The sequence below is a fragment of the Sapajus apella genome, unplaced genomic scaffold (assembly GCF_009761245.1).
Source record: "Sapajus apella isolate SASKATOON/1434 unplaced genomic scaffold, GSC_monkey_1.0 scaffold48, whole genome shotgun sequence".
Taxonomy (NCBI): Eukaryota; Metazoa; Chordata; class Mammalia; order Primates; family Cebidae; genus Sapajus; species Sapajus apella.
The window spans coordinates 16,917,231-16,939,208 of NW_022436988.1; the positions used below are offsets into that span (position 1 = coordinate 16,917,231).

The window sequence follows — 21,978 nt, forward strand, 5'->3', positions numbered from 1 at the left end:
CTGTAAAGAACCAGCTGATTCTAATGATGCTTTTGCCTTAGGCTTTTGTTGTTGTTGTTGTTTGAGATGGAGTCTCTCTCTGTCGCCCAGGCTGCAGTGCAGTGGCGTGATCTCGGCTCAATGCAACCTCTGTCTCCCAGGTTCAAGCAGTTCCCCTTCCTCAGCCTCCCGAGTAGGTGGGATTGCAGGCACCCACCACCATACCCGACTGATTTTTGCATGTTGAGTAGAGATGGGGTTTCACTATGTTGACCAGGCTGGTCTGGAATTCCTGACTTCTTGCGATCCGCCCGCCTCAGCCTCCTGAAGTGCTGAGATTACAGGCGTGAGCCACTGCGCCCGGCCTGCCTTAGCCTTTTAATGATATTAATATAGCCCTTCCTGTCCTTCTTCCCCTTTTTGGTCAGTTTCTGTCCGGTATGTGTTTTCTAAAGCCTTTACTTGTAACTTTTCTATGTTGTTGTATTTTAGATGTGCCTCTTGTAAATAGCACATAGCTAAATTAAGAAAAAAATCCCGAGTCTGGGATTTTTAACCAGCTATTAATAACCTGTTTTTTAACCAGCTATTTCAGTCTGTTTGCATTTATGGCAATTGTTGATGGTCTTTGAATTATTTGTCTTATTTCATGCTTTTCTTCCCCATACTTTTTCTTTGCTTTCTTTCTCCTTTCCTGTCTCCTATTGAGTTTTACCAATTCCTCTCTTTTTTTCCTCTACTGGCTTTGTTATCCTAGAAAATTCAATGTGTATACTTAAATAGCAGTCAGAAATTAACCCCTATTACCTCCCCTGCCCAGTTTATTTATTTTTTATTTAGTGTCTTAATTTCTCCCTTTTTTGATATTTTATTGTATTTTGCATTTTATTCACTGTTATTTTTATGGTATGGTACAGTCCAAACGCTATATATTTTTATTTACTACTGTCTTTACTCACCATTGTTTCTAAGTACTCTTCTATGTACAAATTTTGTTTTCTGAAAATATATACTTTAGTGCATTTTTTTTTTTTTTTGAGACGGAGTCTTGCTCTGTCACCAGGCTGGAGTACAGTGGCGCAATCTCAGCTCACTGCAACCTCTGCCTCCTGGGTTCAAGTGATTCTTCCGCCTCAGCCTCCCGAGTAGCTGGGACCACAGGCTTATGCCACCAGGCCCGGCGAATTTTTTTTGTATTTTTAGTAGAGACGGGGTTTCACCGTGTTGACCAGGATGGTCTCCATCTCTTGACCTCGTGATCCACCCACCTCGGCCTCCCAAAGTGCTGGGATTACAGGCGTGAGCCATCGCGCCCAGCCTTATTTTCTGAAAATATATACTTTAGTGCATTTTAGCAAGAGCCTGTGAACGTACTTAGTTCTTGTTTGAAAACATCTGTCTTTGTCTTCATCTTTCAGTGACTCTCTTTTAACTTAATATAGAGTCTCCCGTCCACCCTCTGAAGGTAGTGTTTCATTTGTCTTCTCAACTGTTTTTTTTTCTTATTTGGAAATGGGGTCTCACTATGTTGGCCGTGCTGGAGTGCAGTGGTCACTACTGATCAGTACAGGAGTTTTGACTTGGGCCATCATTTCACCCCTCCTTAGGCAGCCTGGTGGTCCCGCGATCCTGGGAGGTCACCATGTTGATGCCAAACCTGACTGGCATAGTGTGCTGCAGTCCAGACCTCCTGAGCTGAAACGGTCCTCCCTCCTCAGCCTCTGAAGTAGCTGGGAATGCAGGCTTTTGCCACCACACCCCGCTCAGCTCTCATTTGTTACTGAGAAGTCTTCTGTCTGATTGCTCTTCCTTTGTAGGTAATCTGCCATCTCTCTCTGGTTGTTCTTTCCTCTTTGCCTTTGATATTCTGGCGTCTGGGTCCTGTGTGTATGGATTTATTTTTATTTATTCTGTTTAGAACTTGGTATTCTTTACATGAAGGATTCATGACGTTTACAATTCTGGTAAGTCCTTAACTATGACTTTTTAAAATATTGCTTCTCTTTCCTTGTGGCAGCCATAAAACCATGCTGCTTTGTCTTGATGGGGGAAGCATAGTTGACTGAGCCCCAGAGGCCATATCTCAGATTCACTCACGGTTCTCCTGGGCTGCTCCCAGCTGATGCCAGAATATGACAGGGGTACCAGTGCTGGCCCATTGCTGCAGGAGGCGGGATCCCCTCGTGGATGACATTGGCTCCCAGACTCTCCATCAGTGTGACCAAAACTTTCTTACAACTGCATCTCAGTCTGAGTCTCTTCCTACCCAGTGCTTATTTCTTCTCTCTCCATCATACCTACACCATGGTCTGAAGGTTCCCTCTGCTTCCTCCTGCTTCCTCCTCTTTTTCCTTCACTGGTGTTTTTCCAGTATCTCCTCTTTGCATCTGCTTCTTGGAGGACCCAAACTAGCAGCATGTCTCTGTTTTCATCATCTGAATCTTGTATTAGATGCATATGGACCTTCCCATTGTATTCTCTATGCCCTTAGCTGTTCTTTTATGCCTCATTTACCCCTCTGATGCTCTTTGGATAATTTCCTCTGATCTGTTTTCCATTTTACCGAACTCTCTCTTTGTTTCTGTCTAATCTACGATTTAATCTATCTATTGCATTTTAAAATTATAATATTTATTTCCAAAAGTACCATTTGGCTTATTTTCACATCTGACTCTTTACTTTTTTCCTAGTATATTTTTCTCAGGGTTTTAGTTTCTCCTTTTCTGTCTTTAATAATCTTAAGCACACTTATATTGTACTCTGTCTTTCAAATTGTAGTTTTATGATTCCAACCAGAGCTCTAATAATCTCGTTTGTTGTATTTGCTGTTTTCTGCTTATGGCATATTCTAATTTTTAATGTTCCTCTCAACTAACCTTTAGTGGGGATTATTTTTTTTCCCCGTGGGAATCTTACATGGTCTGATAGTGAGGCTCCTTCAGAACAATTTGCATTGCTTTTTCTAGAGATCCCAGGAGTGTCACTGCCTTGGGGCCAATATTTCTGCTAATTTCTTAGTTTAGAACTTCCTGGATCACCCTGCTTAAGGCTCAGGTTTGGGATATCCATTTTCAGGGGAGAGGTTTTTTCACTTAGAATCCAAGAATACAAAATTGTTCTTCAAGACCACTGTCCCAGGGGATGATTTTCCCCCCTAATTTTTCTTTTTCCGGGGGAAATTTTTTCTCTGAAGATTCTAACTCTTTTTGGGGTTTTTTTTTTTTTTTTTTTTTTGAGACAGAGTTTCGCTTTTGTCACCGAGGTTGGAATTCAATAGTGTGATCTCGGTTCACTGCAACCTCTGGCTCCCGGGTTGAAGCGATTCTCCTGCCTCAGCCTCCTGAGTAGCTGGGATTACAGGTGTGTGCCACCACACCCAGCTAATTTTGTATTTTTAGCAGAGACGGGATTTCACCATGTTTTCCGGGCTGGGTTTAAACTCCTGACCTCAGGTGATCTGCCTGTCTAGGCCTCCCAAAATGTTGGGATTACAGCATGAGCCACCTTGCCGGGTCTCTGTGGGGTTTTAGTTCCAACTCTCTGCTTCATGGTGGCTCATGGTTTCACCTCCTTTGTCCACCTGGGTTTTAAAATGTAAGTCTGTAAGTTACTGGAGCAGTCCCCAAATCAGCTCATACACATTCACTCTGTTTTTCCCTCTTCCTGGGGTTGTATTTTACCCAGTATTCCTGGGTGTTTGTGGTGGGAGATTCCTTCCCTACGTTATCTTTTTTTTTTTTGAGACGGACTTTTGCTCTTGTTGCCCAGGCTGGAGTGCAATCGCATGATCTCAGCTCCCCACAACCTCTGTCTCCTGGGCTCAACCGATTCTCCTGCCTCAGCCTCTCAAGTAGCTGTGATTACAGCCATGCGCCACCACGCCCGGCTAATTTTTTTGTATTTTTAGTAGAGACGGAGTTTCTCCATGTTGGTCAGGCTGGTCTCCAACTCGAGACCTCAGGTGAGCAGCCCGCCTGGGCCTCCCAAAGTGCTGGGATTACAGGCATGAGCCACTGCGCCCAGCCTCCTCCTCTACGTTGTCTTAATTTGTTGCCGTATTTCTGAACCAGGAATGCCATTTACCGAATTGAATTCTGGACTTCAAGGTTCTCGGGGCATCAGTTTCTAAGCAGTGTCTTTAGTGAAGCCCATAAACTCCCCCATTATCAGACAATTAAAGATTTTAAGATCTTGTTCAGAGGGTAGATATACAGTATATCCTGAAGGGTTTGGGAAAAAAGCTACCTTTATTTCCCAGCGCATGGTAACTTCATTGGTAAATCCAGACAACTCTTTAAGATTTTACAAATGGTACCGGCAGCTTAGAAAACAAAAAATAATAATTGCTTTATCGTCACAATTATTCCTTTTACTGCCTCAGCCCAGTGACACAGCTCTTCTGTCTCCCTCCCTTCCTTCTCCCAGCTTTCCCACCATCCTTCTCAATTTGTCCTTTGTCAACAGGGCAGAAAAGGGGTTGAAGTGATGCATGGGCCTAATCCACTGTGCACTGCTAAAAAGATAAACTTAAATGAAGTGATTTATTACCTGTGGCAGGTATTCTGCACCCAGAATTGTCTGTCAAAATGAGTGCTCATTCATTTTACATACCTTCCCTGTCAGCCCCTGCACTGCCATTGTTTCTTCAAGGTGGCTAAGCAGTTTAAGGCATCAGGGTGTTCTCCCAGTGCGGGTACTCGTTCCGATGCAGGGCTTAGTCCTCTTCTGTGTTCTAGGGCTCGGAGCTCCCTAGGTGGCCCATTGATGTAGGGGCAGGATCCTTTCATGGATGGCATTGGCTCCCAAAATCCCCATCAGTGTAACCAAAACTTTCTTTCTTTCTTTTTTTTTTTTTTTTTGAGACGGAGTCTGGCTTTGTCACCCAGGCTGGAGTGCCGTGGCTTGACCTCAGCTCACTGCAACCTCCACCTCCCAGGTTCAAGCGATTCTCCTGCCTCAGCTTCAGTAGCTGGGATGACAGGCGCTCGCTATCACGCCTGGCTAATTTTTATATTTTTAGTAGAGATGAAGTTTCATCATGTTGGCTGGTCTTGAACTCCTGACCTCAGGTGATCCATCCTTCTCAGCCTCCCAAAGTTCTGGGATTACAGGCATGAGCCACCATGCCTGGCTGCACTTTTTTTTTCTCCAGTGTGCCAAAGACATGGTTACCTAGACAAGAATACCACCTAGTAGGCGCTTTCCCAATACATAACATGCTAGAAAACAGGCTGATTTCATGCAAATGAGGTGGAGCTAGGAAAATTATTTAAGTCATGATTATTTCACAATTGGAAATTTTTAAAAAGCAAAGACGATTTAGCTTGAGCTCAACGGAAGACTTTGGTTTGCATATTATAGACAAATACAAAAGTTGTGTTTATATAGACTGTGTACATGTATAATTATATACTGATGAGATGTAGCGTTTGTATTTTGTAAAACCACAAACATCCTGTAGTCACTCAGACTTATAAATACTTCTGCATAGCAAGTAACAACTTATAATAGCTAAACAGTAATGAATATGGATAGTATTTTCTCTTTGTGCCTCTGATTGTGGGGTGGGGAGATTACAAGCTCGATTTTAATTAGTTTTTTTTTAAAAAGTTAAAACGTATGTGCATTATTGAGTAATCACTAAGTTGAATTGGTGGGATATATTTTCATATATGCATTTATGGCGATATTGATTCAGCTTTCTCTGAGCCCAAACTACCAGTTCTTGAAAGTGAAGCAGGATGTCATCTTTGTGCTGTAATCATTTTATACTTCACATAGTACGCTGGAAGTCTGAGGTAGTAAATTCAGCTTCTACAGGTCCTTGACTTGGGGTCAAGGAGCATTGCTGATATCAGGAGAAGTTGCCTGAATGTGAATTCTGTGGCAAAAATGAAAAGATATTTTGTGTGTGTGGCCAGGTGCAGTGGCTCACACCTGTAAACACACTTTGGGAGGCTGAGGCAGGCAGAGAGCTTGAGCTCAGGAGTTCAAGACCAGTGCTGTGAGCGATGTGGCAAAACCCTATCTCTATAAAAAAATCCAAAAATTAGCTGAGCCTCCTGTTGCACACCTGTGGTCCCAGCTACTTGGGAGGCTGAGGTGGGAGGATCGATTAAGCCTGAAAGGTGGAGGTTGCAGTGAACTGTGATCACACCACTGCACTCCAGCCTGGGTGACAGAGTGAGACCCCATCTCAAAACAAAAACAAAAACAAAAACAAAAACAAAAAAAAAAGGGCCAGGTGCAGTGGCTTATGCCTGTAATCCCAGCAGTTTGGGAGGCCAAGGCAGGCAGATCACTTGAGGTCAAGAGTTGGAGACCAGTCTGGCCAACACAGTGAAACCCCATCTCTACTAAAAATACAAAACTTAGCCAGGTGTGGTGGCTTGTGCCTGTAATCCCAGCTATTTCAGAGGCTGAGGCAGGAGAATTGTTTGAACCCAGGAGGCAGAGGTTGCCGTGTTATGTTCATTTGCTTCCCAGTGTGCCTTGGTGGCCTGATTATTCATCTAACTGAGATGCAAGATCTTTTGAGCTTCTAACATAATAGTTATTCATAAAGACATTTAGGCTGATGGCTTTCTCAGAACGTCCTGCTGTTCATGATGGAGTTCATCTATATTTCAACAAATTTCTAAATGGAGGAAACAGAACATTTTTCCTTTGATTAATTCATTGGTTTTTCAGTCCTCAAGGACCCATAGGCTGGCAAACTCTAAGAGGAAGTCACAAAAGGAAGAATGGTAAATTGGAATCGGAACCGTGGAACTCCCCCCGTAAAAATCTTTTAACACTGTCTTGAATTCAACATCTGAAATACGGTGGACTGGGAGAAGATTTATGGTAGCCAATTTAAAAGCTAATTTAAAATTACACCAAAAAAAAAAGCACAGCGTTATGAATTTAATAAAGTTCATGGGGTGTTTTGAACCATGATTTTACAACTGTCTCGCTTTTTTTTTTGTTTTTTTTGAGACAGAGTCTCACTCTGTCACCCAGGCTGGAGTGCAGTGGCACAATCGCCTCTCACCGTAACCTCCGAATCCCAGGTCCAAGCAATTCTCCTGCCTCAGCCTCCTGAGTAGCTGGGACTATAGGCATGTGCCACCAGGGCTGGGTAATTTTTGTATTTTTTTGTTTTTTGTTTTTTTGAGATGGAGTTTTCGCTCTTTCACCCATGCTGGAGTGTAGTGGTGTGATCTTGGCTCACTGCAACCTCCGGCTCCTGGGTTCAAGTGATTCTCCTGCTCAGGCTCCTGAGTAGCTGGGATTACAGGCATCTGCCACCATGCCCGGCTAATTTTTGTATTTTTAGTAGAGAGAGGGTTTCACCATGTTGGCCAGGCGTGTCTCGAACTGCTGACCTCGTGATCTACCTGCCTCAGCCTCCCAAAGTGCTGGGATTACAGGTGTGAGGCACCACACCCGGCCACGACTCTTCTCACTTTTAATTGACTGTCCCAGAATCAAGCACTTTGACTAGCAAATGACAGCTGGTTAGATCACAGAGGTGTCAGTTGCATTCTGGGTCTGTTCACTGTGAAACTGGGATTTTAAGAGTGTATGCTGTTGAGCATACACCTGTCTTTGAGTGGTCGGTCCCCAGGGGCCATTCCTAAGGTGAAGATTTGGGGAGGTGTTCGTGGGAAGCCCAGGAAGAGCAGAGAAAAATGAGAAAGGGGTGGAAGGGAAGGTACTAGAATGTGTGTTGTGAGAGCGTTTTCTCATGAGCCAGCACAGTCAGGAAAGTCTTGAAATGCACTAAGGAAATACAGTCTGTGACGTGATGGTAGTGCCAATGTGAAATCCCATAAGCGGCTGCTTGAAAAAGACTTGGTGGCAGACAACTCTTTTTGCCTTGTAAGTGATCTGGGAGATTTCACATGCTAATGTTGAATTGTTCCCAATTTGGGTTCAGGGCGCTCAGGATCCAGCAACATCAGCTTTTTGTGGTAGGATCTTTCTGGGCGCCAGGGTCTATCACCCAGCGATGGCAGGGCCCTGCACTGGATATCCGTTCTCCAATCTGTATAAGGCAGAACAGGGAAACGAGCCTCCTCTCTGGTGTTTGGGGCTTCAGCTGGGCTGGGTTCGGAGTCCTCTGTGCCTAGCTCCCCTTGGGAAGCACTGGAGACCTTGAACTGGAAATTCTCTTCCTAGAATCAACCACATACTCCCAAAACTTCCTGGAAGCTTAGCTCCTTGTGTCTTTTGTCAGTTTCCCTAGAAGTCAAGGGATTCTCCTGGAGATGATGTATGGGGTGGGGCTTAGAGGTTTGGAGGATGGCAGGGCAGGGGTGAATCTAAACTTCAGGTGTCTTGGATTTTGATACATTTATCAAAACCTGCATCACAGAGCTGGTTTCCCCCGTCAGGCAAGCTCAGCCTTTTTTTCTTTTCTTTTCTTTTTTAAAAATTTTTATTTTTAGAGACAGGGTCTCTCTCTGTCACCCAGGCTAGAGTGCAGTGTTACCATCACAATTCACTGCAGCCTTGAACCTCTGGGCTGAAACAATCCTCCTACCTCAGCTTCCTGAGTAGCTGGGACTACAGGCACACGCCCAAATACCTAAGTAACTTTTAAAGTTTCTGCAGAGATTGTGGGGGGTGGGGGGTGGGTCTCACTATGTTGCCCAGGCTGGTCTCGAACTCCTGGCCTCAATTGATCCTCCTGTTTTGACCACCCAAAGCACCGAGATTCACAGGTGTGAGCCACTGACAAAAGCCAAAGTCAGCCTTATGTACCCCTCTCAATGTCAGCCATTGATTGGTTGTGGGCTGCCCACAGGTAGAGAGGTTCCCATTTGCTTAAAGGCAATTTACAAACAAGGGGGCAGATGGGACCCATTAACAGCTGAAATTCACAGCAGCTCATGCCCAGTAAAGGATTCCTGCAAGGCCCCCCTGCACTATCCAAAACACCACAGAGAAAGGGCCAGGTGTTGGCCTTTTTCTAACTCATCCCTTTTAACACAGTACATTCAGCAGTCCTCTAAGAGTCCCTGTCAAAGTACCCTTCTTGCCTTCCGAATTCAGTGTCGTTAGGTCTTTCGCTTGAAAAGCCCTCACTCTTGGACACAGAGGAAGTAGGAGTCAGATGTCTGCACCTTCTGTACCTGTGACTTGAACAGACCCTCTGGGGGTCTCGGGAGGAGTGCTTGGCCCGGGTGCTTGGCTGGGAGATGATGAATGCTTTGATCCTCGTTTTCAGCTACTTCATTCCAGCGGTTGGAATACCCCAGCAGTGAGTATTAATTTTCTGCCCTGCAAATCCAGCAAGCAGTCTAGCTCTTTAAGAGAAGAGTATGTTTCTGCTATTAACAGGGCTTTGACTCTTTTTGCAAAATAATAACTGGGCTTTCTTGTGTTAGGGACCACGTGTTTTCTTCACCTGCTTTTCTTCCCAATTTAGCCACCCAGGAGTTTTTGTGTTTGTTTTTTTTTGAGACGAATCTTGCTCTGTCACCCAGGCTGGAGTACAGTGGCACAATCTTGGCTCACTGCAAACTGTGCCTCCCGGGTTCAAGTGATTCTTCTGCCTCAGTCTCCTGAGTAACTGGGATTACAGGCGTGAGCCACCACACCCCGCTGGAGACTTTTTTTTTCTGTACTAAAAATCTTTTTCAGATACAAGGCTCAGGGAGGGTGGTGTGGACTGATGAGAGAGCTTTCATTTGTACCTTTTTCATTTTTATTCTGACCCAGAGTGTTTGGAGTATTAACTTAATGGATGTTGTCACAGGCTTTTGAAGTGGCCTTGCGTGGTGATTGAGAGGCTCTTGCAAAATTCTGAATTTTGGAACCAGGTATTGCTTTCTGGCTATACTAACGTGTCCCTTTAGGAATTTAATGAGATCTGCTTTGCCTCCGCCCCAAACAGATTTGCTCTACAAATTATTGACGCTCAGGGCAAGCTCCAAATTCTGTATCTAAAAAGCGGTCTGGGTGCAGTGGCTCACGCCTGTAATCCCAGCACTTTGGGAGGCTGAGGCAGGCGGATCCCCTGAGGTCGGGAGCTCAAGACCAGTCTGGCCAACACGGTGAAACCCCGTTACTACTAAAAATTTAAAAAATGAGCTGAGCATGGTGGCATGTGCCTGTAATCCCAGCTACTCAGAAGGCTGAGGCAGGAGAATCGCTTCAACCTGGGAGGCGGAGGTTGCAGTGAGCCGAGATTGTGCCATTGTGCAAAGCTCCGTCTCAAAAAAAAAAAAAAAAAAAAAAAAAGGCAAAGCCACCTGCCAGCCACAACCAGGTGCATGTTGCATTTGGGCCTGTGTCAAAATATCTTCATCATCTAAGAATAAAACCCCCAAAGAAGTCAACTTGACCTTGTAGAAAGCTGACCTTGTAGAAAATGATTAAATATCAGTAAACAAGAGCATTTTAGACAACTGACAGGGTCCCTAATGTTTGTGTTTAGAGACTCCTAATGAGTCAGAACTGAGCTGGAGACTTATGATGTAAATGCATGTCTTGTATTACATGCCAGGCTCTCAGCTTGGTGCTGGGGCAGAGTGGGGAGCAGACCACAGGGCGGAGAGGGCCCCTGCTCTTTTATTTTCCTTTGAGAGAGATGGAGATTCACAAATAATCCTGTCCCTAATTAACTGCAGTTGGGATAACCATTATAAAAGAAACTACAGAGTGTGACAGAGAGGGACTATCTTTTGGTCTTGGTTGTCAGAGGATGCTATGGGATATTTAGAGTGCAAGTATCCAGTATACCATCAGCTGATGAAGATAATACAGGAAGAAGCAGGTGTGTTTGGGATACAGTGAGTTTCAGCCTCAGTTAAGGAGCTGGAGATCTCTACCAGCTGTTAGCAATAGTGGGGGCGTGGATGAGCAGCATCAGGAAGCGATTTGGGAGTCCCCTGGGGAAGCCATGGTGAAGCCACAGAAATGAACAGGTGGCTTTCTTTTTTATTTTTATTTTTTTGAGACGGTCTTGCTCTCTCGCCCAGGGTGGAGCGCAGTGGCACGATCTTGGCTCACTGCAACCTTCAACTCCCAGGGTCAAGCGATTCTCCTGTCTCAGCCTCCCAAGTAGCTGGGATTACAGGCACCCGCTACCATGCCTGGCTAATTTTTGTACTTTTACTAGAGATGAGGTTTCACCACGTTGGCCAGGCTGGTCTCGAACTCCTGAGCTCAGGTGATCCACCCACCTCGGCCTCCCAATGTGTTGGGATTACAGGAGTGAGCCACCAGATGGCTTTCTTGAGTATAAAGAGGGATCTGGAAGAAGGTCTGGACCAAACCTTTTCTAAGGGCCTGCCAGCTACATGCAATAAGGACCATACTAATTGTAATAAGACCTTTGTTTACATTTTGTTACTCCATTGGTGCAATTTCCCCAGTCCTGTAGTAGCCGCAGGATGGCTTAGAAACTGTCTGGGCTTCCACTGTAGTCACTGTGACAACTTCCTTCCCACGTAGCCAAGCACCCGCCCCACTGCCACGGCCTGTGCCAGCCTCCTCTGCCAGCCTCCTCCTCCTCTGTACACACTGCATATCCCTTGGTCTCCGTTTTGAGCTCAGAGTGTGGGCCTCCAACCATAACCATCAGCACCATACCACTCTATAGCTTGTTAGAAATGCAGAATCTGCAGCCCCCGCCCAGCCTGCTGAATCGGGCTCTGTGTTTTAATAAGATCCCTGGGATGTGTTTGCCTGTGGACGAGTGAGAAGCACTGGTCTAGGTTACCTCCTCCCCAGCATCCTGAGCCTGGCTGGAGCCCCAGCAGACGCAGACCAGTGGCCCAAGGCTCCGGTGACAGCGGCCGCCACACCCATGGGAGTTCAGGTGTGGGGGAGCAGGGACCTGCTGGTAACTCCACCTCCCTGGATGCCTCAGCTTAGAGATTCCACTCCAGTGTGGACCCACGGAATTAGAGAATTGTTCCTCTCTGCTCTGGTGCCCTCTTTGCACCCATGTTTAGGGACCTAGAAAGGACATCAATAAGTAGAACAAAAGCCACCAAGAGGAAGGAGGAAATTCAAGTGCCATAGCTATAGAGACGCTCAGGAGGATAAAAACAAAGCAATAGCAGGACTGAGAGATTTTTTTTTTTTTAATCAGCTTTATTGTGATAGAATTTTGTTTGTTTGTTTGAGTGGGAGTCTATCACCCAGGCTGGAGTGCAGCGGTGTGATCTCAGCCCACTGCAACTTCTGCCCCCGGCAAGTGATTCTCCTGCCTCAGCCTGCCGAGTAGCTGGGATTACATGTGTGCCACCGTGCCCAGCGAATTTTTATATTTTTAGTAGAGACAGGGTTTCACCATCTTGGCCAAGCTGGTCTTGAACTCCTGACCTTGTGATCCACCCGTCTTGGCCTCCCAAAGTGCTGAGATTACAGGCGTGAGCCACTGCGTCAGGCCAGCTTTTTTTTTTTTTTTTTTTTTTTTTTTTTTTGAGATGGAGTCCTTCTCTGTCACCCAGGCTGAAGTGCAGTGGTATGATCTCGGCTTACTGCAACCTCTGTTGTGTTAATACAACCCCAACAATTCTCCTGCCTCAGCTCCCCAAATAGCCGGGATTACAGGTGTGTGCCACCACGCCCGGCTAATTTTTGTAGATGGGGTTTCGCCATGTCGGCCAGGCTAGTCTCAAACTCCTGACCTCAAGTGATCTGGCCACCTTGGCCTCCCAAAGTGCTGAGCCACCATGCCCAGCCATATTATGATTATGATATAATTAACATAGAATAGAACTCAATTATTTTAAGTGTACAGCTTGATGAGTTTTTTTTTTTTTTTTTTTTTTTTTTTTTTTTTTTTTTTTTTTTTTTGAGACAGAGTTTCACTCTTGTTACCCAGGCTGGAGTGCAATGGCGCGATCTCGGCTCACCGCAACCTCCATCTCCTGGGTTCAAGCAATTCTCCTGCCTCAGCCTCCTGAGTAGCTGGGATTACAGGCACGCACCACCATGCCCAGCTAATGTTTTGTATTTTTAGTAGAGACGGGGTTTCACCATGTTGACCAGGATGGTCTCGATCTCTTGACCTCGTGATCCACCTGCCTCGGCCTCCCAAAGTGCTGGGATTACAAGCGTGAGCCACCGCGCCCGGCCACAGCTTAATGAGTTTTAACACATGTATATACTGTAGTCATGTAACCACCCCCCAATCAAGATACAGAACATTTCATCACCCCCAGAATTTCCCTTGTGACTTTTTGCCGTCAATTTCTTCTCTCTACTCTCGACGCTCCCCACTCCTGTTCCTAACAAGCACTGATCTGATTTTGCACCAAAGTCTTGCCTTTCTTAAAGTTTCCTATAGATGCAGTCATACAGATGTAGCCTCCTGTGTCTCATTTCTTTTGCTCAACACAATGTTTTTGAAATTCGTCCATGTTGTTGGATGTATCAATAGTTTGTTCCTTTTTATTGCACGGTGGCATTCCCCTGAATGGATATACTGGAGTCTGTTTATTCATTTACCAGTTGATGGACATTTGGGTTATTTCCAGTTTTGGATGATTATGAGTAAACTTGCAATGAACATTCACATACAGGCCCTTGTGTGCACCTATGTGTTCATGTGAGAGCTTTTTTTCCTTTTAAACTTTCTATTTTATGAGGTTGGTACAAAAGTAACTGCGGTTTTTACCATTACTTTCAAAGTTAACTTCAGACTTACAGAAGAGTTGCAAATCCAGAGAACCCCCAGCCATAGTCTGCATCCACCTTCCCCCAATGTTAATACCATACAAATTATAATATATTTATCGAAACCCAGAAATTAACATGGGTACAGTTGTATTAACTAAACTCCAGACTTTCTCCAGATTTTACCAGTTTTTCCCTTAGTGTCCTTTTTCTGTTCCAGGATTTAATCAGGATATAACATTGTGCTTAATTATTATGTCATAATAGTCACTATGACAATTTCTCCATCTTTCCTTGTATTATGACTTTGACACTTATGAAGTGGGCTGGTTAGGTATTTTGTAGAATGTCCCTCAATCTGGATTTGTCTGATGTTTTGTGATCATTAGACTGGAGTTTGGGTTTTGGAGAAAGAATACCCCAGAGGTGACATGGCCTTCTCGTCACATCATATTAGGGGGTACATGATGCCAACCTGATTTATCACTGGTGAAGTTAACCTTGATCACTTGGTTAAGGTGTTGTCTACCAGAGTTACCCACTGTAAGTTGCTAATTTCCCTATCCATACTCTATTCCAGGGGTGTCCAATCTTTTGGCTTCCCTGGGAAACATTAGAAAAAGAAGAATTGTCTTGGGCCACACATAAAATACTTTAACGCTATGATAGGTGATGAGCTTAAAAAAAAAAAAAAAGGACTGTGCATAAATCTTATAATGTTTTAAGAAAGTTTACGAATTTGTGTTGGGCCACATTCAAAGCTGTCCTGGGCCACATGTGGCCTGTGGGCCAAGGGTTGAACAAGCTTGCAGTCTATTCATTAGAAGTGAGTCACTAAATCTGACTGATACTCAGGGGAGGGAGATTAGGGTCTGCCTCCTAGAGGGAGGGGTATCAGTGAATTTTTGGACAGATGCTAAAACCACCATAATTAATATATTTTTATAATTTTAAAAGTTATTATTTTTAGAAATGGAGTCTCTCTATCTTGCCCAGGCTGGTCTTGAACTCTTGGGCTCAAGCTATCCACCCACCTTGGCCTCCGAAAGTGCTGGGATTACAGGCGTGAGCCACTGTACCCGGCCTGCTTTTTAATATTTTGTACAGATGGGATCTTGCTATGTTGCCCAGGCTGGCCTTGAACTCCTGAGCGCAAGTGATGCTCTTGCCTTAGCCTCTAGTGTAGCAGGCATTACAGGTACATGCCGCCTCACCTGGCTAATAAATGTTTTTGGAGTGATGCATTGAGTCTATGCAGGTATCCTGTTTCCCCTTAAAGTTTGCCCATGAACTTAACATTCCTCAGTGGACCCTGCCTGGAGACATTATTACTGTAATGTTCTGGTGATTTTCTGTTCTCCCAAGCCTTCTGCCTTTATTACATGGAATTCTTCTGTAAGGGAGATTTGTCCCTTCTCTGTTTCTCTCATCATTTATTTATATCAGTATGGACTCACAAGTACTTATTTTATTCTCTGGGTGAGATTTTTTTTTTTTTTTTAGATGGAGTCTGACTCTGTTGCCCAGGCTGGAGTGCAGTGGCATGATCTTGGCTCGCTGCAACCTCTGCCTCCTGAGTTCAAGCGTTTCTCCTGCCTCAGCCTCCCAAGTAGCTGGGACTACAGGCACATGCCACCATGCCTGGCTAATTTTTTTTTGTACTTTTAGTAGAGACAGGGTTTCACCATGTTGGCCAGGATGGTCTCGATCTCCTGACCTCATGAGCCACCTGCCTCAGCCTCCCAAAATGCTGGAATTACAGGCGTGAGCCATCAAGTCCAGGGCTGAGAAATGTTTTTAAGATGGGAAAATGCCCCATTTTAAGTCAGCCAAACTGTGAGCCAGGTAGCGGGAGGTGTGGGGAGGAGGAGCACAGATGCTGGGGAGGAGTGGACGGTGGATGGAGCAAAATTCCCAGGAAGGTCAGTGAGAAGGAGATCCAGAGGCAGGGGCCTTGGCAAAAACAAGGGACACCCTGTTCTCAAAAATGGGTAAGAAGCAAGTTTGGGAGGGTCGATTTCCATGTCAGGAGGGAGAACTTGAAGGAGTTCCCATTAATTAGCTTTTGTCTTCTCCGTCAAGATGTTTTCTGTGATGACAATGGGAAATTGACTTTTGGAATTTTAATTATCTTGGCCAAAATTCCTGGCCTCTAGAGTAAGGTTTCTCAACCTCGGCCCTGCCAACATTCGGAGCGGATAATTCCTTGTCGTGGGAGCTGTCTTGTGCATTGCAGGCTGTTTCGCAGCGTCTCTGGCCTCTACCTTCTAGATGCCCGTAGTACCCTCTCCCGCTCCCCTGGCAGTGACCACTCAAACGTTCCCTGGGGAACGAAATCGCCCCATGCTGAGAACCACTGATCTAAAATTAACACACACAATTCTGGCAATCCACAGGATTCTTCTTATTTTTATTTTTATTTTTTTTGTCTGCCTCTGTTGCCAAGGCTGGAGTGCAGTGACATGATCACAACTTACTTCAGCCTTTTGACTTCCAGCTGATTTTTTTTTTTTTTTTTTTTTAAGAAATGGGTTCTCACTGTGTTTCCCAGACTGGTCTCAAACTCCTGGCCTCAAGCAATCCTTCTACCTCAGCCTCCCAAAGTGTTGGGATTACAGGCATGAGCCACTACACTCAGCCCATGGGATTCTTGACCATTACTTTTGAAAGACTAAGACAGTGGCATTCGCCTATGAGTTTTCTCCAGAAGGAGCTGAGCTGCTCTAGTGTGAACACTTGACGTTGACGCTGTGGATGAGGGAGAACCCTGTTTTCTTGGGAATGACGGATGGTCCCTTTAGCACACAGCCAGATGAATCAAGAGGAAAAGGAGCTCTGGTTTGCAGAGGGTCGTTGGTTCTGAATGGGGTTGCTGTGGTTCTAGCCTTCCTCTCGGTAGAGGGCTGTTTTGCTTTCTGTGTGGTTTCCGTGTGGGCTGTGGGAAGCAACTTAGTTGTTACGACATTTGGGGACACAGCAGCTCTTCTCATAGGTTAGTTTCTGAAAGCCTATGTGTTCTAAATCCAACGTGACGCCTGCTGAGCTGGGTACAACCTTGGTGGTTGGTAAAGTTTCATGAAACAGCCTGGGGTGTTGGGGAGTCTTACTCCTTTACAACTCCCATTTGACTGTCCAAAGATGCCTGCACTGGGACCTCATTTTCTTTCACCTTCCATGCGTTTTTAACAAGACATTGCCATTTTAAACATAGCAAACATGACAGATGAAGGAACAAGGCCAAGGCAGAGGCTGCGACGACCTTGTACGGCCGCTGATGCCATCTGTTGGTGGCTGGCAGAACTGATGCCCTTTGCTGAGAGGGAGGTTTGTTTATTGCACAGAAAGTTGAAAGTTGGCAGCAGAGAACCTTGTTACCACCTGGGAGTGTAGGACTGGCAGGATTAGGGAGGACCGGAAGGGGAGGGAATGAGCGTTTGCTTTGTAGATTCTGCATCAGGAATCAGACGGTGCCAGGAGCCCATAGCTGAAATAATTGGAGGAGGATTTTTCAAGGTTCTGACTGGATGCCACTGGGACCTCCAATATATTTCTCAGTTGATTGTCAGTTAAGGAATTGGGCCATGGGGAGTTCACAGCAACAGAGCGGTCTCCGAACTAAAAAAAAAAAAAAAACCCAGTGTGTCCCATAGAGTTAGCATGCAGTCCTTGTTTATGGAATTTGATAACAAGAGACAGTATTAACTCTTAAGTCAAATCAAAGACACTAAGACAATATCATGCAAATAACTGTTATATTCTATCCTCTTTCAAAGTGCTTTCGAAGACTATAAATTTGTGGCCTAGGCTGGAGGGCAGTGGTGCAATCTCAACTCACTGCAGCCTCCACACCCTGGGTTCAAGCAATTCTCCTGCCTCAGCCTCCTGAGCAGCTAGGATTACAGGCATGTGCCACCACACCTGGCTAGTTTTTGTATTTTTAGTAGAGCTAAGGATTCTCCATGTTGGCCGGGGAGGAGGGGTCTCGAACTCCTGACCTTAGGTAATCCACCCGCCTCGGCCTTTCAAATTGCTGGGATTGTAAGTGTGAGCCACCACGCCTGGCGTAGAGACTGAATTTCTTAGGTCTGTATGTCTGTTTGATATCGAGAGCTGGAATTAGTTCAGCCAGTGGGTTCTCAACTCTGGATGCACATAAGAATCACCTGGGAAACAAAAAATCTTAGTGGTTGACCTCACTGTCAGATATACAGATTTATTTATTTTTATTTATTTATCTAATTTGTATTTATTTACTTTAAGAGATGGGTCTCACTAGGTTGCCCAGGCTGGTCTTGAACTCCTGGGCTCAAGCAATCCTCCCACCTCCACGTCCCAAAGTGGAGGGATGACAGGTGTGAGCCACTGCACCTGGCCAGATACATGGATTTAATGGGGCTGGGCTAGGGCTGGGTGCTGGGCTGTGATACTAACCTGCTGTCTGGGGTTGAAGTGCTGCTGCTCCAGCTGTGGTCCATGGACCAGGGGGCATCAGTGTCTCCTGGGAGCTTGTTAGAAATGCAGAATCTCAGGCCCCACCCACCCCCTCAGAATCAGAACCTGCACTGCAACGAGGTTCTCAGATGATTCCCGTGCATGATAAAGTTTGGAAACTCTGGATGTTGCCTTCAAGGTTGGACCATTCTATCCATTGGTGTCTCTGTGCAGGATGTCTTATTTAAGAGACAGGGTGTCTGTCACCCAGGCTGGAGTGTAGTAGCACGATCACAGCTCACTGCAGCCTCTACCTCCTGGGCTCAAGGGACCCTCCTGCCTTAGCCTCCCAAGTACCTGAGACTACAGGTGTGTGCCAACACTCCCAGCTCATTTTTTCAATTTTTGAGTAGAGACAAGGTCTTGCTATGCTGCCCAGGTTGGTATTGAACTCCTGGGCTCAAGCGATCCTTCCACCTCGGCCCCCCAAAGTACTGGGATTACAGATTACAGGCATGAGCCACCTCACTCGGCCTGTTTGATTTTTACCATTCGGACAGCACTCAAGGCCTGGTTTGGGTGGCCTCCATCGACAGCACTGAGCTTCCCTCTACCCCGAGGGTCCCATGTGCCTCTCGGGTTGAAGCCATGAGAGAATCCAGAACCACTCCCACCCCCCAAAAAAAGTCTTGCTCACGGCCAGCTGAGTGCTCTACAGCCCCCAATCTCTGGCTGTGTCATAGTGTAGTCACCAAACCAGGACTGTGGGCTGTGTCCGGGTCCTTCCTGTTGAGAGTGACGGCATGTCACTGCTGGCTTCCCGGAGGATGAGAGGTTCAACTTCTTTGGTTCGACCCCTAAGATTCTGTCACACTACCTCTAGCTCAGAGACTCTGCCTGTATTGAAAAACTGGGAGGCAGTGACTTTTCCTCTTTTTTCCTTTCCGAAATAGAGGGTACTTGGTAAATGCTGGGTTTGGAATATTGGAATGAAATGAAGGCTGCGTAGGCCTCTGGGCAGCCTTTGGTGTTAGAAACAGGCTTCATTCCGGCTGGACTTGAGTTTTGGTTGAGGAGCTCCTATATAGGCAATGCTCTTCACCAGGAAAGGCTGGTGTCTTTTGAAAAGAGATCTTTTTTAGTTCATTTCTTAAAATCCAGTGCTATGTGAGAGCCAGTCTGATCTTGTCTAAATCTGTACTTTCATTTTCGGTAGCGCCTAAAAGAGACACAGCAGTCCCTGTTCAACCTCTTTTAGGGAAACCGAGAGCTTGGCTGCTTCTCCATCCCTTCTCTGCTGTTTTCAACAACAAACCCCCTTTGATGAAGGACCATTCTGAGACGGGCAGAGCTGGTTCCCCATTTATTTCTCCTCTTTTCCAGGCTCCCCTCTGCCACCTCCTGTATCTCTTCCAACCTTCCTCCCCCAAAGAAAAACAACCACAAACCAAACTTTGAAGAAACAAGGGAGGCTTGTCCCCATTGGTGAAATCCCTTGAAAGGATGTCACTGAGAAAAGGGTCTCTGTGGCTCTCTTTTTCTGCAAGCATTGGGAGGTCTCTGAGGATCTGACCTGGGGGACGGGAATGCTAATTATATGCACAGAAGCCATTCATTAGTTGCCACTAACAAGAAGACCTTGGCAATGCTCTGAATTCAGAGGTTTTGAAAGAACCCCAAACTGGGCCTGTGACTTTCTTCAATCTTGTTTTTGTAAATTATGTATATATATTTCTTCCCTCTCCGGCCTCTGTTCTCCTCTGTTGCCCACAGCAACCTCAGCAGTTGGTACCCGCACAGAGTGGAGAGGGCAGGCCGGGTTACCTCGGTGTCCAGCAATCGTTACTGAGCAATTCACCAGAGCCTCACAAAGAAATAGGTTTCTCTGAAAATCTCCTGATCCAAACCACCCCCAATATTTCATCAGCAGCTATCTGATGAAATATTGTGGGTGGTTTGGATCAGGAGATTTTCAGAGGTCTATCCTAAGAGGTCCATGTTTTCTGGTACCTGAGCAGACAGGTATGAGCCACCAACTCCCTGGTTCTTTGAGGCCTTTGTTTACCAACCATGCTTTGTTAACTCTTTAACATACTGCCCTGCCATTCACACTTGCCCCCTATCACCCGCATGTCCAGTAGCGGATAGACAGGCAAGGGGGAGAATTGAATGATTAGCCAAAGGCAGCCCATGTGGAACAGGCAGTCAGGCAGGTTTTTCCCTTTTCCTCTTTACCAGGAGACAGAGCTTTGTCACAAGGAAGTGCCAAAGTTGTCATGGAAATAAATCATTAGCTAGATTGAGCTATCCTTAATTTGGGCGGGAGCCTGCCATTAATATGTCTAAATCTCAGTTTACAAATGAGCACTTGATGACTTGATTCCCGACACTTACTCATGTGATTCTTTTGAATCTCAATAAGACTTTCTTTCTCATAGAATGCCATACGGCTTCTTGGAACAAAGGACAAATGGGTAGAATGCTTGAAACAGACCAAATCAAAGATTGTGATTTTTTTTTTTTTTTCTGAAGGGAAGAAAAAAATAAAATTGGAAACATAAAGATAAGGCTCATCATGATATCCTGCTGTCTGATTTCCAAACGTATGCTTCCTTTAGGTTCCCAGGATTGGCGTGTTCTTTGAGATATTTGTCAATGACATGTGAAATGTCCTCTGAGTAAAGGCATTTTCTTCTGCAATGTTCATTCCTATTTCAATGGTCTGCCTCAGTACTTTTCTTTAATTAATACTGTTTATGCTCACTGATGAGTAATTCAGAGTCGTACAAGCAACAGATGTCAGAGGATTCAAAGTGACTTTCCCCGAATTATTTATTATTTCTAAAAAAGTAACAGGTTTGTTGAACAAGTAATTGGCAACACAGATGTACAGCAAGGTTTGTCAGCAGGCAACAAGTTTCACTGCTGCTTCCCCTTTTGTGCATGTTAACCAGGACGGCATTGTCTAAGTGGGGGTCTGCCTGATGCCACTGCTTACGGAGTCATTGACCCATCCTGCTGCTGACTTAGAGAGCTGGAACCTTATTTGGTTTCCAGGTTGTCTCAGGATGATGAAACATGAATGGGAATTCATCCAAAAATACAATTAATGAATGTAGCCTTGTAAATATCTCTCAGACAGAATGACTTAATGCAGGTGCCCAGAAAGAGGGAACATCTTTGTTTGCAAGGATATGTTAAGAATAGAGACCTAGAAGAAAAATAATTTGACAGATATGAAAAGGTTTATGTACAAGAATGTTCTCTGCAGGGCTGTTGATGACAGAAGTTTTGCAAGGAGATAACTCAGACATTCAACAATGAAAAACTGGCTCAATAAATTCTGGTAGATCCAAGCAGTGGAATATTATATTGCCACTGCAGTGATATATATGTATTTTTGAGCTGGAAAAATATCAACAATATCAACATATTAAATAAAAGATATTAAGTGAGAGAGTCTCTACACTGATATGGCCTGTTTCTGTAGGAAAATATGTGTATGTGTGTTTTTACAAAGGGAAATGACTAGAAGGAACTACCCCAAAATATTAATAGTGGTTATTTCGGGGTAGTAGGATCCAGCATGACTTTCCCTCTGTTTCACATATTTTCCCATAATTTCCACTGTAATATGCTTATGTTATGAATCTTGTTAATATGACTTTCTCATAGAATGCCATATCTCTGGCCAGGCGTAGTGGTTCACGCCTGTAATCCCAGTGCTTTGAGAGGCCGAGACGGGCAGATCACCTGATGTCAGGAGTTCGAGACCAGCCTGTCCAACATGGAGAAACCCCGTCTCTACTAAAAATACAAAATTAGCTGGGTGTGGTGGTGCATGCCCATAATCTTAGCTACTCGGGAGACTGAGGCAGGAGAATTGCTTGAACCCGGGAGGCGGAGGTTGCGGTGAGCTGAAATTGCGCCATTGCACTCCAGCCTGGG

At 45.2% G+C, this 21,978-nt stretch overlaps 1 protein-coding gene and 1 long non-coding RNA gene across 3 annotated transcripts in view; both read left to right on the forward strand.

Moving 5' to 3' along the window:
- PITPNC1 (phosphatidylinositol transfer protein cytoplasmic 1) overlaps positions 1 to 21,978 on the forward strand; it is a 322,862-nt gene that overhangs the window by 78,555 nt on the left and 222,329 nt on the right. The gene's annotated exons all lie outside the window — the stretch shown is intronic.
- On the forward strand, positions 18,438 to 20,581 carry LOC116525792. Its single transcript, XR_004257825.1, has 2 exons — positions 18,438 to 19,909; positions 19,999 to 20,581. It is a non-coding gene; the product is annotated as an uncharacterized LOC116525792 (long non-coding RNA).